Source organism: Dermacentor variabilis, chromosome 4, assembly GCF_050947875.1.
Source record: "Dermacentor variabilis isolate Ectoservices chromosome 4, ASM5094787v1, whole genome shotgun sequence".
Classification (NCBI taxonomy): Eukaryota; Metazoa; Arthropoda; class Arachnida; order Ixodida; family Ixodidae; genus Dermacentor; species Dermacentor variabilis.
In genome coordinates, this window is record NC_134571.1 from 123,607,700 (window position 1) to 123,623,317 (window position 15,618).

Genomic DNA, 15,618 nt, shown 5'->3' on the forward strand with positions numbered 1-15,618 from the left:
AGTCAAGATATCGTTTATGTATAATAAAAATAACAGGGGTCCCAAAACTGATCCTTGTGAGACTCCCTACTTGACATGCGTGTGGTGCGATACGTAGTGATTGATTTTAACGTTCTGAAGTCTGTCAGTTAGAAATCTCTTAATCCACATAAGTGTTTTCTCATCTGACTGTAGGCTGCGCAGTTTTGTTAGAGGTTGGTGAGGAACGCGATCGAATATTCTAGAGAAGTCAATCAAAATTGCGTCGATGAAAAATAACCCATTGATGGAGTTGTGTAAATTGGTTACTAGCTCAAGCAACTGTGTGTTACAGGATCTGTTTTTCTGAAAGTCGTGTTGGTTTTCAAAAAGTAATTTATTAGATTCAATGTGAGACGTACATCATGTGACTGTATATGTTATGTACAAGCAGTTCGCAGCAAATAGATGTAAGAGAAAGGGGACGGTAAGTGTTAGCGAAGTGCTTGTCTCCAGATTTAAAGCAAGGAATTACATGCTCAATCTTCCAGTCATCTAGAAGACACCTAGTGTTCAGTGACTGCTGGAATATTAGTGATAAAAGAAAACATGAATTATCTGATGTTAGCTTGAAAGGCTTTGCTCTGATTTCATCCCGCCCAGGGCAGGTTTGGCATGGAAGCCTCTCTATTGCAAGTGCTACGCCTGTTATCGAGATAGCTGAAAGCTCGTGCGAAAGTGCTTGCACTTGAAGCATAGTAGATTGTAGCGGCAGCTCGCCTAACGAAACCGAAGCAAAATGCTGATTAAGAGTTTTAACAGATTCTTCTATCGACAGTATGGCACCATTTTCACATTTGAGTTGTACACTGGTTGACTTTTCTTTCGGGTTTATTACCCGCCAAAATTTTCTAGAGTAAGTATTATGAGATTGGGTAAAGTACGGTTAAAGTATTTGTTTTAAGCTTCATTGATTGAGGTCACCGTAAACTTTGATAGCCTTTTGTAGTTTTCCCAGTCTATATCGGTATTTGATGTGGAAGCTTTTCTGAACGCGTGAACCAACGATCGTCTGCTTTGGACGGGAGAGTTCATTTTGGTAGGCAGCAGTCTTCCATTATTTAAGGTTTTCTCTATATAAGCACCATTTCCAGTTGACTGACTGGCTTACGATATTGTGTAGGAATTCAGCCTCGAAAGTCGTGTACATGCGTTTCATTTTGGCAATATGTACGTGAGCATAGTCAAGTATTGTTCTCATTTTTTTATCTCTGGGCGTGGTACCTCTATAGTGCAGCCAACGGCTCTGTGGTCACTTATTTCCTCAAGAACACGAGCGCTTCCGTGTTCAGGATGGTTAGCAAATATCGCATCTAGAATATTTTCGCCTCGTGCAGTGTTTTTTTACCAATTGGGAAAGGTTATCAATGTGTACATTATGCAGAAAGTGAAGGTATTCTTGGCGATTATTGTTACTCTTAGAATAAAACGTGTCAACCAGTCTAGTTCCGGATAGTTAAGATCGGCGGCCAAAACAAGTAGGGCATTCGGAAACTTATTTGTGACCTGTTCGATAGCACCGATGAAAAGAACCACACAATCGGGCTGGCTATCAGGAGGTCGGTAGCACGAACCAATAGCGCAGTTCACATGACAGTGACGCGTAACAATCTAAATAATTTCAAGCGACGAGTTAATAGGTATAAGAGACGGCTGCGATTCCTTTTTGGCAGCAATTGCTACGCCACCTTCCCGCGACACATTTCGGTCTCTGCGAAAAACAGCAAATGATTTTAGCAACGATAGTTCATTATCAGCAATGTGCTCGATGAGCCTCGTTTCTGTACCTATGATATCAGCACCACACGCGCGCATCAGTGTTTTTAAGATACGAGCTTTCTTCAGTAAGCTTGGGAAGTTTGCAGGAGCAGTGAAAGTTTATGCTCAGTTGGTTTGTAGTAAACCGCCGCGACTGGTCATTTATGCAAGGGTTGGCTTTCTTGTGTTGTTATATTTACTTGTGCAGTAAGAAGAGCTGTACAGCTGGAGTTAGTCAAGAGCATCTCATCTGAAGCATTCATAGAAGCCTTTCGGATATTTTATAGCCAGAAGAGGATTATATACGACAATTTACAGTGACAACGCAAGAGCATTAAAGAATTCCGAAAAAGAGGTAAACTAAATCCCAAGGATAGAAGATGAATGGGTGCAAGAATACACCAGCAACATGCAAGTCACATGGAAGTTTATTGCAGAGTTAGCTCCATGGTGGGAAGGATATTATGGAAGATTCATCACAAGCTTTAAGACATCGAAGGGCTAAAGTATAGGAGCTAGAGTTATAAAGGAAGAAGAAACACGAACTGTTGTGGTTACACGTGTGTTTTGGCGCGCCGTCCTTGCAGGGTTTCGAGGCCAGGGTGTTCGGGAATTTGTATCGGGCGGAAGGTTTCCGTGCGGGCGTTTCGCGGGCCTTCTGCTCGTAGTAATCTTGTTCAGCGTTCGGCGTAATCGCTGTGAAGCGGTGTCAGGCAACTGTCGCCGCCGAGCAATGGGGCCTATACCGGGCCGCCTGAGGTGGGAAATGTTGGCTTTCCTTTCGGACAAACTCTTCTTCCTCGGGGAACAGGAGTTTCTCCGCCACTGGTCGTGCCCGTTTGTTCGGGTTCAGAATGGCCGAGTGCATCTAGTCTTCCGCCCTGAGTGGCGATAATAGCGACTCTCAAATATCGCTTCTGCATCCCATTTGCAATTTCACCTTCTTGTATTTATACACAATGTTCTCAATATTCATTTATGTAAAATGTCTGTTTCTGTACTGCCGTTTACATAGTTTTGCACATTTTGACACGTGTACTTATCTTTATCGGGCGACCACGTTTCGCCGCCTAACAAATGTAATCGCACAGCGCGGGACGCGCCTGCATGTATCCGAAGTTTCTGGAAAGTTATCGATGCTTCTATCCGCTGTCTGTTGTCGCCGAACCTTGTGTTATCTGATTTCATCGCCTGACGCGAATGGTGTAGAACTTTGTGGAAAGCGCGCGGGTCCCAACGATTAGTCTGGAACATTCGACGACTGCTGTATAAAAGCCGACGCGCTTGACCCGCCGATCAGATTTTCGACGATCGCCGACTGTGTTCGCCGCTGTCGTTGTGCTTTAAGTGAAGCCTGTTTTGTGGGCACAGGTTCGCCCAATAAAAGCTAGTTTTACCATTCACAGTATTGCTACTGTGTTCGTTGACGTCACGACCACGTGACAATATGATTCCTTTTATGCTCTCTTGTACATATTGTAAATAAACTTTTTCTAAACACTATTTGTTCTTATGAGCTTAATATCTGGTACGGGTCCTATTTGGACCTAACTTATTAAACTTATTTTTGGAAAGGGGCGAAGTGCTTGAAGCTTGCTTCACCTCTGCCATGGGTTGGCCTGGTAGTGCACTGTCTCTGGGATCGGCCCACTCACCTCCACGGAGGTGAGAAAACCTTAATATAAAATTAGATTTATATGACATTTTACATTTCACAAGGTACCAGCATTTTTGGTATCGACGCGGCTTCCGACCGTATTGCCCCCCGTAAAACTTGAAAAGCTTAGCCATTCGACGACAAAGCTTTGCGGGGAAAGCCACCTTCAACTTCAGGAGGGCCAGGCTTTAGTATACTTGTACACGTTATCGAAAAAAACTAACCGAGTACAATTACTTCATTCAAAATTTTAATTGATTACAGCGACCAATTACTGCTCCCCAAAAGTAATTGCTTACGTTTTTTTATGTTACTTTCCTATCAACGCTTATTGATACTGCACAAATAGAATAAATAGAACAAGCTTCACAATTTGTTTATCTTCACCAGCAATTGCATCTAAAAATTTTCGTTTGAAGGCACCAGCAACTACACTAGAAACTCGCTCCATGTACGCGCTGGAGGGAATAGCTGTGTTGTAAAGAACGAACACATTGCGCGCAAGGGTGTGGTTACCCAACGCCACGATGCTCGCGTTGTGAACACGTTCCCAATCGGGCCAGTGAACAAAAAATTAAAACTCATCTTTCAGGTCCTTGACATCAACGTCCGAAGTGGCCATCGTTATCCAGCCTACAAGCGCCGTTTCATTTCTGGTGGCCTAAGCTAAGTCGCTAATGAGCCTGGCTGCCTTAGGGAGCCTACATGCAAGCGCTTGCATGTGGGCTCCCTAAGCCTTGCGCATCCCCAGGGCCACCTCCCGCAACTACTGTGTTCCTCCAAGCCTGTCGCAGAGCCATCTCCTTCGGCTGAATCTCGGCTTCACCAGAGTGCAGAAGCGGATGTGCTCAAGCGCCCCCGGCCAATTGCTCTGGCGGGGGTGCTGTGTTTCATGAGTTTAATTCGCAGATTTCATCCTGCTGCCCTCCGCCGTAGCAGAGTTCTGTGGCACAGAGTCTATAGGCCACTACGAATCTACCATTGGAATTCACTATACTAGAAAGTGGAGCGTAGTGGGCACGCCCTACTCCGTCGTAGCCTTCGCAGCGTAAGACATTGAAGAAAGAACGGGAGCACAGCGGAGGCTGTGTCTAATTGCCAATACCCCCACTTCTGCTGAATGCATTTAAACACCTTTTGCGACAAAATACTTCAAAAATAGCTTATCTTCACTTCAAAAACCTTTCTCCACTTAGATAACAAGTGTTTCAGGGCCCCTTCAAGCAGTTTGTACGCCAAGAGGTTGCCCGCCAACTTACTTTCATTCATATAATGCAAAAAAGGTCACAAGAGAATTGGACAACATGGCGGCCGACTTTCATTGGCGTCTCTGACGCAAGAGACGCCCTCTTTTTCGTTGACGCCCGCGCTGCAGCACGCCATCCAGGAACGAGCCGCTGAGTGCATTCCATCTGCCTGGCACAACACTCCCGTTGCTACTCCGCTCAGCTATGCACTGTTAGGGTTGGCGTTTGACACCACGTGGCGGAGAGGTCATTCACCCGACCTTCTCTGAACGGGAGCCCACGTGCACCGGAGGGGTAATTCACCCGACCTTCACTGAACCGAAGCCCACGTGCACCGGAGGGGTCATTCACCCGACCGTCTGAACCGAAGCCCACGTGCACCGGAGGGGTCATTCACCCGACCTTCTCCCCGGATTCGTCGATGAGAGGATCGACCTCTCCCTCCCGTGCTTGGTATTGCAGGAGGAGGGGCCCTCTCTCTGTGCCTGTCACGTTTCATCGATGGAAGCAAGATCCCGCCCACACTTGTAGAGAGCTATTTATGGGGCTCCGAAATGTACTTTGATATACTTCTTACTCGAGACTTCATACTTCATGCTTTCCTTATTTTCTTTGAACTACCTTTGAATAAACCGTGCAAGTTTCGCACTAGCAAATCGTCTCGCCCCTGCTTGGTCGCCATGATCTACCGGATGCCTGCAGCCCGCCGACAACGCCACGCTACCCAATAAGTAATGTCGGTCGAGCTTCGTTAGGCAGGCGCCGCTACTTCTCGGCAGCAGTACGGTACGCTACCCTGGAGTACGCAAGAGCACGCGCCGCTACGATAACGCCAACCAGTGCCATGTTTTATGCATCAACGCGGACACCAACGTCTTCCGCACGGTTAGTACCTCAGTATCACCGCGCAAAGAACCCATGGCGCACCCCAGACAACCCGCCGATTTGGTCCTCCTGCGGAATGGATGCACATGGTGCGTTTCTGCCGGCGCCGGATGCCACCTACCTGCTCGCTTCTGGCAACCAATTTCCAACTACCCGCCAAGAGAATTTCAACGCCTTGCTTCACGGGATCCGCCTTTCGATTCTATGAACCCATCGGACGAATCCGCTTTCGCCAGTCGTCGGCCGTCTTCACCTCGCCGCCGCTTCATTTCGCCCATGAGGCGACGGCCTACCACTCGTACCCAGGAAAACTAGTCGCCGCAGTTCCGGAGGCGAGAACCGCGTGCCCTGCGAAATCGTCCAAGGCCTCCGATTTCCCCTCGTAACGTGATTGAGTGATCGTGGAAAGAGTTCGGACACTAGCACTTTAGACACAGGAGCTGCGATTTCGGTAGTGCATGCCCGCCTCTGCCACAGACTTCGGAAGGTGATGACGTCGCTTTCAGGTCTTTCGCTATGCACAGCTATGGCGCTATGGCGCTATGCAACGCATTGCGCCATTAGAAGCCTGCACAACTCGAGTCGTTATTGAAGAGGTGCTTTATGTTATCTTTTTTGTCCCCTCCTGTTATTCTCACGCCGTCATCTTGGGATGGGATTTTCTTTCAAGACATCATGCCGTCATTGACTGCGCCCGCGCCGAGGTGGCGTTCCTACCTCTCAGTGACACGTCATTTGAAGAGCAGCCTCCTGCCAAACTTATCGTCACAGAAGACACCGACGTATACCTCCGTGGTAGTCTGTGATCGTGCCGTTGTCGTGCGACTTCCTGTCTGACGGTAGTGTTCTTTTTATGCCGTCTGACCTCTTCGCCCGTTGCCGAATGCTTCCTCTGCCGTTCGCTGTGCTCGATTAATTTCCTTGCTGGCGCCACTTCCATGTGTGTTTCTAACAACGTCGCTCCCGCTTCATTTGTTACGTCACAAGTGCCTCGGCCGTGCTGAGCCAGTGCCCTTACTTTTCAGCACGCACGGAGACCCACTTACCGCTTACGTCGCCGCTGTAGACCCTGTTCCTTCGAGTTCTTCACCGCACCTCTTTACCCCCATTCCTCGACCGTAACCTTACTTCTGGTTTGCTCGAGCGACTCTTAACTGAAGTGCTGTCCGTACACGTATCTACACCTTCTCTCTCCCTTCTTTCTCTTCCCCTTCTCCCATCCCCCAGTGTAGGGTAGCCAACCAGACTATTGACTGGTTAACATCCCTGCCTTTCCTGAACTCTCCTCTCTCTCTCTCTCTCTACTCCGACGCAGCGCGACGAGCTTTTCCGTCTTCTTCATCAGTTCAGGGCTTTATTTGATTGCAACTCTACTTCTTAGGGTCGAGCGACAGTAGTATCCCACACCATCGACACTGGCTCTCACGCTCCTTTGCGGCAGCGACCGTATATACCGGGTTCCGGTCACAGAGAGGCGGGCTATCGATTAGCAGGTGAGCGACATGCTCACTCGCGGCGTTATTAAGCCATCAATCAGTATAGTTCCGTCCGATTTTGCGTCGATTGTCGTCGTTTAAATAAGATCACGTGAAAGGATGTCTATCCTTCGCCGCACATAGACGACGCCCTTGAATGCTTACAAGGAGCCGAATTTTTTTCTTCCTTAGATCTTAGCTATGCATGATACTGGCAGGTGCGCATGGTCGACGCTGATCGCTGTCTACCGCATTTGTCACACCGGCCGGCTTATATAAATTTAATGTCATGACGTTCGGCCTTTGTAATGCGCCGGCCATATTTGAACGTATGATGGACACTATATATGCGTGGCCTGAAGTGACAAATATGCCCCTGTTATTTAGACTCATGTCCAACGCGTGAAACAAGTTTCGACGTGCCTTACGCAAGCTGGCCTGCAGCTTAAGTTAAAGAAGTGTTTCTTCGGCGTAACACAATTAACTATATTGTCCCATGAACAAGAAGAAAGGGGGTTAACCGAGGGGCTCGATTTTTATTAATCATATCATGAGAAGCCAACAAACAAAGACACCAAGGACAGCACAGGGGAGATTACTTGTACCCACTAATTGAAATAAAGAAATTATAAATTAATGGGATTGAAAGTGGATGAAAAAGCAACTTGCCGTAGGTGGGGAACGATCCCTAGTCTTCGCATTACGTGTGCGATGCGCTACCAATTGAGCTACCGTGGCGTTGTCTTCCCCTCCACTTTCTGGGGTATTTATGTGTTACTACTAGAACTAACCCTAGGAGTGTTAACGAGCGCCACCACTCACAAACCTTGGCGGCGGATGTGGAACATCCTTTCTGCCGCAGGCGTCACGATTACGTTATCGTTTTGGGTGAAGGCAACTGTTCAATAAACCCATAAGTCCTACCTGAAGGCATCAATTTTGCCGGATTCGAGACCATCGTTATGTAATGAACGAGAAGAAAAAAAAAGGAACCAGAAAGCTCGCCCTTCGTGCATAGCGTTCACTAGGATAACATTACCGTTACGTAAGCTGCAGTTGCCGGGAAACGTGCGAAGCGGTCAGGAATATCTGAAGGTCATGGGGGGGTGGGGGGTTCCACTCTTAAAGGCGAAGCTGAAGCGTCCTCCAAATTTTGGTTGATCTTACGCATTCTTAGTTAACGGTGGCTATTTGAGGTTTCTGTTACCTGAACCATTATCATTAGCTGGATTATGGATAGATAAGAAAACGTTCTACGAGAACATGTTCGATGGTTCCTGCCCGATTTCCACACGCTATGCACGAATCATCTTCATCTGACCAAACACCATGTTCTGACTTCAAACAATAGCACTTAGGACTTTTATAAATCTGTATCTTCTGGTTTCATTTCTTTTTATATTCGATATAATTTAAAAGCTGGCTTCCTCTCCAGTGCGCCAGTCCAGTATACTGTTTCTGCATTTCTGACTTTACGTTTAAAACCCTTTTACAAAAGCTGCCTGTCACCGCTAGCGTGATACTGATTAGCTTCCCGATCATGTTTATCCACTCGAGCTCCATATTTTTCCAATACTGACATTTAAGTAGCCTATAGCCGCACATATATTTTCGTTCATATCCGTCAGTAGCGTTCTGAATAATTCTGGTCTGAGCTTTCCGAACTTCGAAGGACGTCCGGCATATGTCTCCCTGTACTGTTTTATTTCTAGGCTTTTCCATACGCGCCCAGTCCTAGTTTTCCGAAAAGCCTCTCATCGATCTGCAGTGTACACTGCACTAGTGTCAATATACCGGGTACGCGAGGTGTGTGATGACACGATTTCGAAGCCCCATAGATATTAACATTTTCATACTATCTGGCCAGGAGCTTAAGTTCACCTTCACCAACCTTTCTGTCACCTATGTAGCACATGCCATAAGAGTTTAATAAAGTTTCGTCCTACGACTACTATATCGCTTCATGATACATTAGAAACTGTAGGCTGTCCTTGCCGTTTTAAAGGCCGGTCATAACGACTTGGAGGTCGCCACTTTTTTAAACGCCACCTAAGTCTTTATATGTATGGGAGTGTAAAACAATTTTATAGCCAATTTTCATATGTGACAAAGAGAAGTAAGCTCTTCCAAAGGCTAGATGTCATTCGTCATTCAGGCGGTTGGGTTCCTCCAGCAGGTGGATCATACGTCTGCGCAAGCGTGTGAGGATGACGTGTTCGAAGACCTTTCCGACCAATGAAGTAAGGGAGATAGGGCGGAGGTTTTTGAGCAGGAGGCGCTTCCCGGGTTTAGGTATCGATGATTTCGGCTCATTTCAATTGTGAGGGGAGGAGTCCAGTTCCTTAGTGCGCGTTAAAATAGGCCTTCAGGGCTAGTATAGAATCCTCATCTAGGTTGCTATGTAGTTTATTAATAATGCCATCAGGTCGACTACGTTACGAATTTTCTTACAGGTCGCATGGCCACCATCACCATCGGAGGGTCGCAGTCGCCAATTATTCACTTCGGTAGCAAAGGCACGCCGCAAGAATCGGTTATGTCCCCTTTTCTGTTTAACGTGGCCTTGCTCGGACTACCGGCTGCATTAGCTGGCATCCCCAACCTCAAGCATAGCCTCTACACAGACTACATTACCCTGTAGGTCACCGGGTGCAGCGACGGTGACGTCCAAGACACGCTGCAGCAAGCCATCAACGAGGTTGTTGCATACGTAGAACCGCGCGGCCTGGGGTGCTCCCCACAGAAATCGGACCTCCTTCGATACAAGCCTGATTTGGGAGGTCAACGTCCAGGTCCTCCTCCCCTCCCCCCGGAGATACAACTCCACGTACATCAGCAACGCATACCTACTGTACCTAGCATCCGTATCCCTGGCTTACGCATCCAACAAAACGGAAGAAACACAGATACTCAGGCAATTAGATACTCATGTAAACCAAACCACTCGCCTCGTGGCACGCATCGCAAATAGACATCACGGCATGAAAGAAAACATGATACGCCTGCTAACCATCTACGCCCTCAGCCGGATCACCTATGTCGCACCATACCTTAGCCTCAGTGCAACTGACAAGCTCAAACTTAATACCATGATCAAGAGGGTCTATAAACAAGCCCTGCATCTTCCCATTTCCACCTCTAACGAGAAACTGGAAGCTCTCAGCATTCACAACACCATAGACGAGCTCATTGAAGCTCAGCTTATTAGCCAATACGAACGACTCGCCAATTCCACCATGGACAGGCATATTATAGGCACCCTAGCAGGGTGCCTACTGAGTTGACATTTCCAAATTCCCTGAGTTTTCCAGGTTTTCCCTGAGTGCCATTGCAATATTCCGTGAGTGCCTTTGCAATATTCTCTGAGTGACACAGAACTTCGCTTTATGTTCAAGGCCCCTCGCCTTCGCTCAGGGGGTCCGCGAGCCGCGACCAGCACGACAAAGGACCAAAGGCGCAAGGAACAAGAACCGCTTTAATTTACGATAGAATGTAACACTCAAAATTACCGCAGCCTCGCGGCCAATAGCAGAAAAGAACAAGGCAAAGAAGCAAGCAGTAAAGAAGCAAAGCAGCAAAAAGCAGCAAAAGCAAAGAAGCAAGCAACAAAACAGCGAGGCAACAAAATATACAAGCCAAAGGGAGCGACGAAAGAACGGCCGCTACAAACCATCAACCAACACAATCTTTCGGGCGATAACAGAATGCATAAAGCGCAGAAAGCAAGCAAGCACCGAACCAGGCGCGCAGATAGTCCCAAAAGCGAACAACAAGAGCACTCTTTCATGCAGACACAATACAAAGACGCTTTTCCCCCTGCTCTGTAGCACGCTCGGACAGAAACCTAGACGGGCCACGCCCCACCAGCGCCTCCCCAAGCCCGCGCCCCGCAAAAAGCCCCGAGTGCCGTCTTCGCTGCCTTCTTATCGGGCAGCTCCCTTCCCGGCAGTCCCCGCGCGAGTTCTTACGATAACGCGATCGGTGCGCATGCTCCATGCGAAGAGTGCCGTTGTGGCGCGCGTTTCAAAGGCTTCCCCCGTGCGCGCTACAGAGAGGTCCTAAGGGCCCGACAATGTCAAGACGGGCTCCCTACATCATGTCGCCCAACGGTGTCACTCTCTGTAAGTATGTTAAAGAAACAAAACTTAATAACAGTTTGAATAGTAAGGGGTAGTGTTTATTCAAAAATAAAACAGAAGGAAGGGGTTAGTAAAATGCATAGTGAATAAAATATCTTCGAAAGAAATAGTAAAACCTATTGCAAATTGAATCGAACATTCTCAAATACGAAGAAGAAAGAGATGCATATAGAATATTTTCGAATATGAGCTATTTCTATCAACTCATAGCAAGATAATTGGTATGAGGCCCGAATTTTATCACAAGTGAGATTCTCTCGCAGCAGCTGCTAAGTCAGCATCAACTGTCCTGACATACTCTCAGCCTGCGCACAACGCCTCAGTGTTCCGTTTCACTGTTTTAAAGAGTTTTTTTCTTGCTTGGATGAGGGACACCTGCATCTCGGTGCCAGGTAACGCTTTGCTTTTAGAGTGCAAGCTCCTCCAAAAAAGCGGCGGCATGCTTCCTTTCCCGCTCATTTCTGCATGCGTAGGTCTTTTGTCTTCTTGTTCTCCTTCGTCTGCGCGTTCGCCAAATGGGCTACTTGAAGCATCCTCTTGGACAGTTGTACAGTCAGCGTCCGATTTTTCGGACTCCCTAGGGGCCGCGAAAACGTCCGAAAAAATGAATGCATGTCTTTTTCAGCCCTTAAGGGCTCAAATCGCCACAGGCACGCCAGAAAAAGCACTGAAGGCCTGCTAGTACACTTAATAGGCATATCGGTGCTCGTACTGTGACAGAAGATGGCGGGTGCACGCGTGTATAATAAAGGAATACATACTGTGTCCCGTCACAGTTGCCCCTTCCCACACTTGTTATGCTTCACAGCGTAACATTTCTGTAATAAGGTGAAGCTGACTTTCGGAAACCGGCATTATGCAACGCGCCGTGCTTTCCGAACTTCGAAGCCAATCGCAATGACCACAAAGGCGGTGTCGGTCCCATTGCAGACAGCGGCGAATTCTCTCAATGAAAAACACGGCAGTGAGCGGCAAGACGCTTAATATCAAACCTCGAAGCAGCTAGGCCTAGCATTGTCGCGGTGGTGGCTACGGCTGCCAGCGGACCTGCGTGCGAGTGTGCCAGTGCGAAGCGGCGAGGTTATCAAAATTGCGGCGGTTGTGGCTTTTATTAATGCAGTTTCGGACCTGCGGTCACGGCAAAAGGTCCGGAAAATTGGACGGCGAAGGGTTCTTGCGTTCGAAATGTCATATACATTGTCCCTATGCGGTACGCAGTAGTCCCGCGAAGCCGTCCGAAGTATCTAGCGTCCGGAAAGTCGCTCGTTGACTGTACTCTGGCAACTACTCCAGCCGACGACGCGGCGTCAAAGACCATTCGTTACGATACCTCTGTGTTACTCGGGACTGCATTACCGCGACTTCCGTTCCCTTTCAATAAAATTACAGCTAATTTTCCCTGATAGAAGCGTAAATTCCTTGAGTTTTCCCTGAGTTTTTCCCGGATTACTCAAAATGCCTGAGAATTCCCGATTTTCCCGGTTTTCCCAGTTGGTAGACACCCTACCTAGGCATAACCTACACCACCCAATTCGGACCAAAAGTATACGTCCCTCCAAACATTCGCGCTCAGCTAGTTATCCCGCCCATACCTTGCAACGTGCACCCTGAACACAATCAGGAGTGACGTGCAGGTTTACGGCTAAGCTTATAATGAGTGGTAATCTCATTATATGTATGGAGCAAGTCTTTTCCTAGATATATGGGAATCAATGAGGCCGCAGGTTCGGCTGCGCGGTTCGTGAGGTCACGCGCAAACCTATGGACAACCTCATTCGGGTTAATCCCATTCGGTCCAGTGATGCCCTTTAAGTGGACAGGGAACCAAGAAATGTGGTGATATCTCTACTCCTCAGTTCTGATAGTGAAGTCCCGATCCCGAAGGATCTTACTTGGTGTTTCCGGTACCAATCCGGATGAGAAGGAGCGGATAGCCGAGCGTGAATCCCAGTATATAAAGGCTGGTTTCTTACGACTATTAATAGCTAAAGCGACAGCAGCCTCCTCGGCCGCATGCGACGTCTTGACCCTTGCAGAAGCTGCGTTAATGATTTTTCTCTCTACGTCCACCACTGTTATGGAGAATCTTTCCCCTGTGGGATACTGTGCTGCGTCAACAAAAAGCGCATCTAGCTTGTGTTGATGTAAATATTGTAGGATTGTCCTTGCTCGTGCGTTCCTCCGGCCCACGTTATACCCAAAATAACAGACCGTGTACGGGGTACACGGTCTGTTACTAAGTGAGACCTGGTGTCCTTGCTGAGAGATTTAGTGGGTTCGGGGCTATACGGGGGTGTAATGCCGGCCTCTTCCAGGATTTTAAGGCCAGGTTTAGTGGCAGAGAGCCGAGTGGTTTGGGCTATGCAATGTGCTTCAATAATCCCATCAATAGTATTGTGGATTCCCGAGGCCAGCAGCTTTTCCGTGCTAGCAGACTGTGGCAGTCCAATGTCCCTTTTGAGTCCCGTTCGAATGAGAGAGTCAAGCTTAGCTGTTTCAGCTCGTATCCATTCTAAATAACGTGAAGTCTAACATACGTGACTTAGGAAGAACGCCTGGAAGGCCCAGATGAGATTGTCCTCCTTCAATCCTTTCCTTCGGCTAGCTACCCTAGCGGTGAGTTTCAGAACACTGTTTGCCTGTCCTGCTAGGCGACTCAGAGCTTCTATATTATGCCTTTTGGAATTAATAGTGAGACCTAAGATTTCAACAGAATCAACTACGGGTATGCAGGTGCCCACTTTAGTTTGTATCTGAATAGGAAGCGAGACCAGTGGTGCTAATCATTTAATTTTGCCTCCTTGTCTCACTTGCCTGTACAGGAGTAGAGAGCTGACTTTGTGGGAGAGAGCGTCAACCCCGTGCTAGCGAGGAAATCCGCTGTGATGTTAGCAGCTTCTTGTAAGCTTTCCTCTAATCTGGCTAGCGACCCTCCAGGGTCCCAGATGGTGATGTCCGCATAGATGAAATGCCGTACGTTTGGGATGCCAGCGATTCGAACCTCTCGGAGAGCCTGTTCATAGCGATATTAAAGAGCAGGGGTGACAGCACCGATCCCTGGCGTGTGCCGAGACAACCTAGAGGGAAAGGCCCTTCGGTAACTGTCCGAGCCCTGATGAACGCCATGCGTTCACCAAGGAAAGATTTAGTAAAATTTAAAAATCTGCTGCCAAGATTTAGCTGGGATAGCTCACCTAGGATGTGTTGGTGTCTGACCCTGTCAGAGGCCTTAGCCATGTCTAGGGCCAGAACACCTATCACGTCTCTAGTGCGGTTATCAAATATTGATTTCTTCAATGGGAGCACCGCATCTTGTGTGGACAGGGAAGGTTGAAATCCCATCAAGTTGTGAGGAAAGAGGCAATGTCGCTCGATGTGACTTGATTGCGATTACGAACTACATGCTTCATGACTTTGCAAATGCATGAAGTAAGCGAGATGAGTCGGAGGTTCTCCATACTGGTAGGCTTTCCCGACTTGGGGATGAAAACTACCTTGGGCGCCTTCCATTCATCAGGGACTTGCCCTGACTCCCGGACTCGATTAATATCATTTGTTAAAATCTCTATTGCCTTGTCATCCAAGTTCTTTAGAAGTTTGTTTGTGAAGCCATCTGTTCGTGGAGCGGACTTGCTATTGAAGTTAAAGCGAACCTGTTTAACCTCTGACACAGAGAAGGCTTCATCAAGAAGTGGGGCATTCAGCGGTGTATTCCGGGTATAGGACCTCTGCCTCCCTGCATGCGTCATTGTCCTTCCAAGGAAGGAAGGTCGATAGCACGCTTTGAATGATATTGCTTCCCGTCATACCATACCTAGTTAGGCCTTTGATCATCCTGTCTAAAGCTAGTCTAGCTGTCCCTTTTGATTGTTTGTTATTAAATAGATTTCTGATATGGCTCCGTTTACTGCCTCTTCTCATACGACTATCCGTTTCCGCACTTGTTTCCTTCCAATGTTGCTGCGACAAAAGTGCAGCGTATGAGTGAATTTCCTTGTTTGGAGCTGCAATTTCAGCCCTGAGCCTACGATTAAGTTTTTGCGTCTTTCATCTAGAAATTATGCTATGCTTAGCCTCAAGCACGTGCACCATTTTGGCATTCATTACAGGGGCCTCGAAGTCGGTAGTTATTGTCTTCGTGGCCTCGTTTACCGCGTTTTTCAGATTATCTAAGAGTTCCTGGTATGTCTCTCCTTCCGGAGTCTGCTCTCCTCTGATTTTCCTAAAGAGGTCCCAGTCTGTGAATTCGAATGTTCTGAGGCGTTTGGTTATAGTTCGAAGGGCGAGTTCTACAATGCAGTGGTCGCTGTCCGGACTCTCCTGAAGGTTGTCCCAGCCCTCATCTACTCCGTGTGCGAAAGTTATATCTAAGGCAGTGTCCCTGCAAACCGAGTTTCCTATTCTGGTAGGAAATCTTGGCTCTGTGACAAGGATCAAGC

At 47.7% G+C, this 15,618-nt stretch overlaps 1 pseudogene; it reads left to right on the forward strand.

Annotated features, from left to right (window-relative positions):
• The first annotated feature begins 3,226 nt into the window (after positions 1 to 3,226).
• On the forward strand, positions 3,227 to 3,432 carry LOC142580576 (U2 spliceosomal RNA; annotated as a pseudogene).
• Positions 3,433 to 15,618: the final 12,186 nt, after the last annotated feature.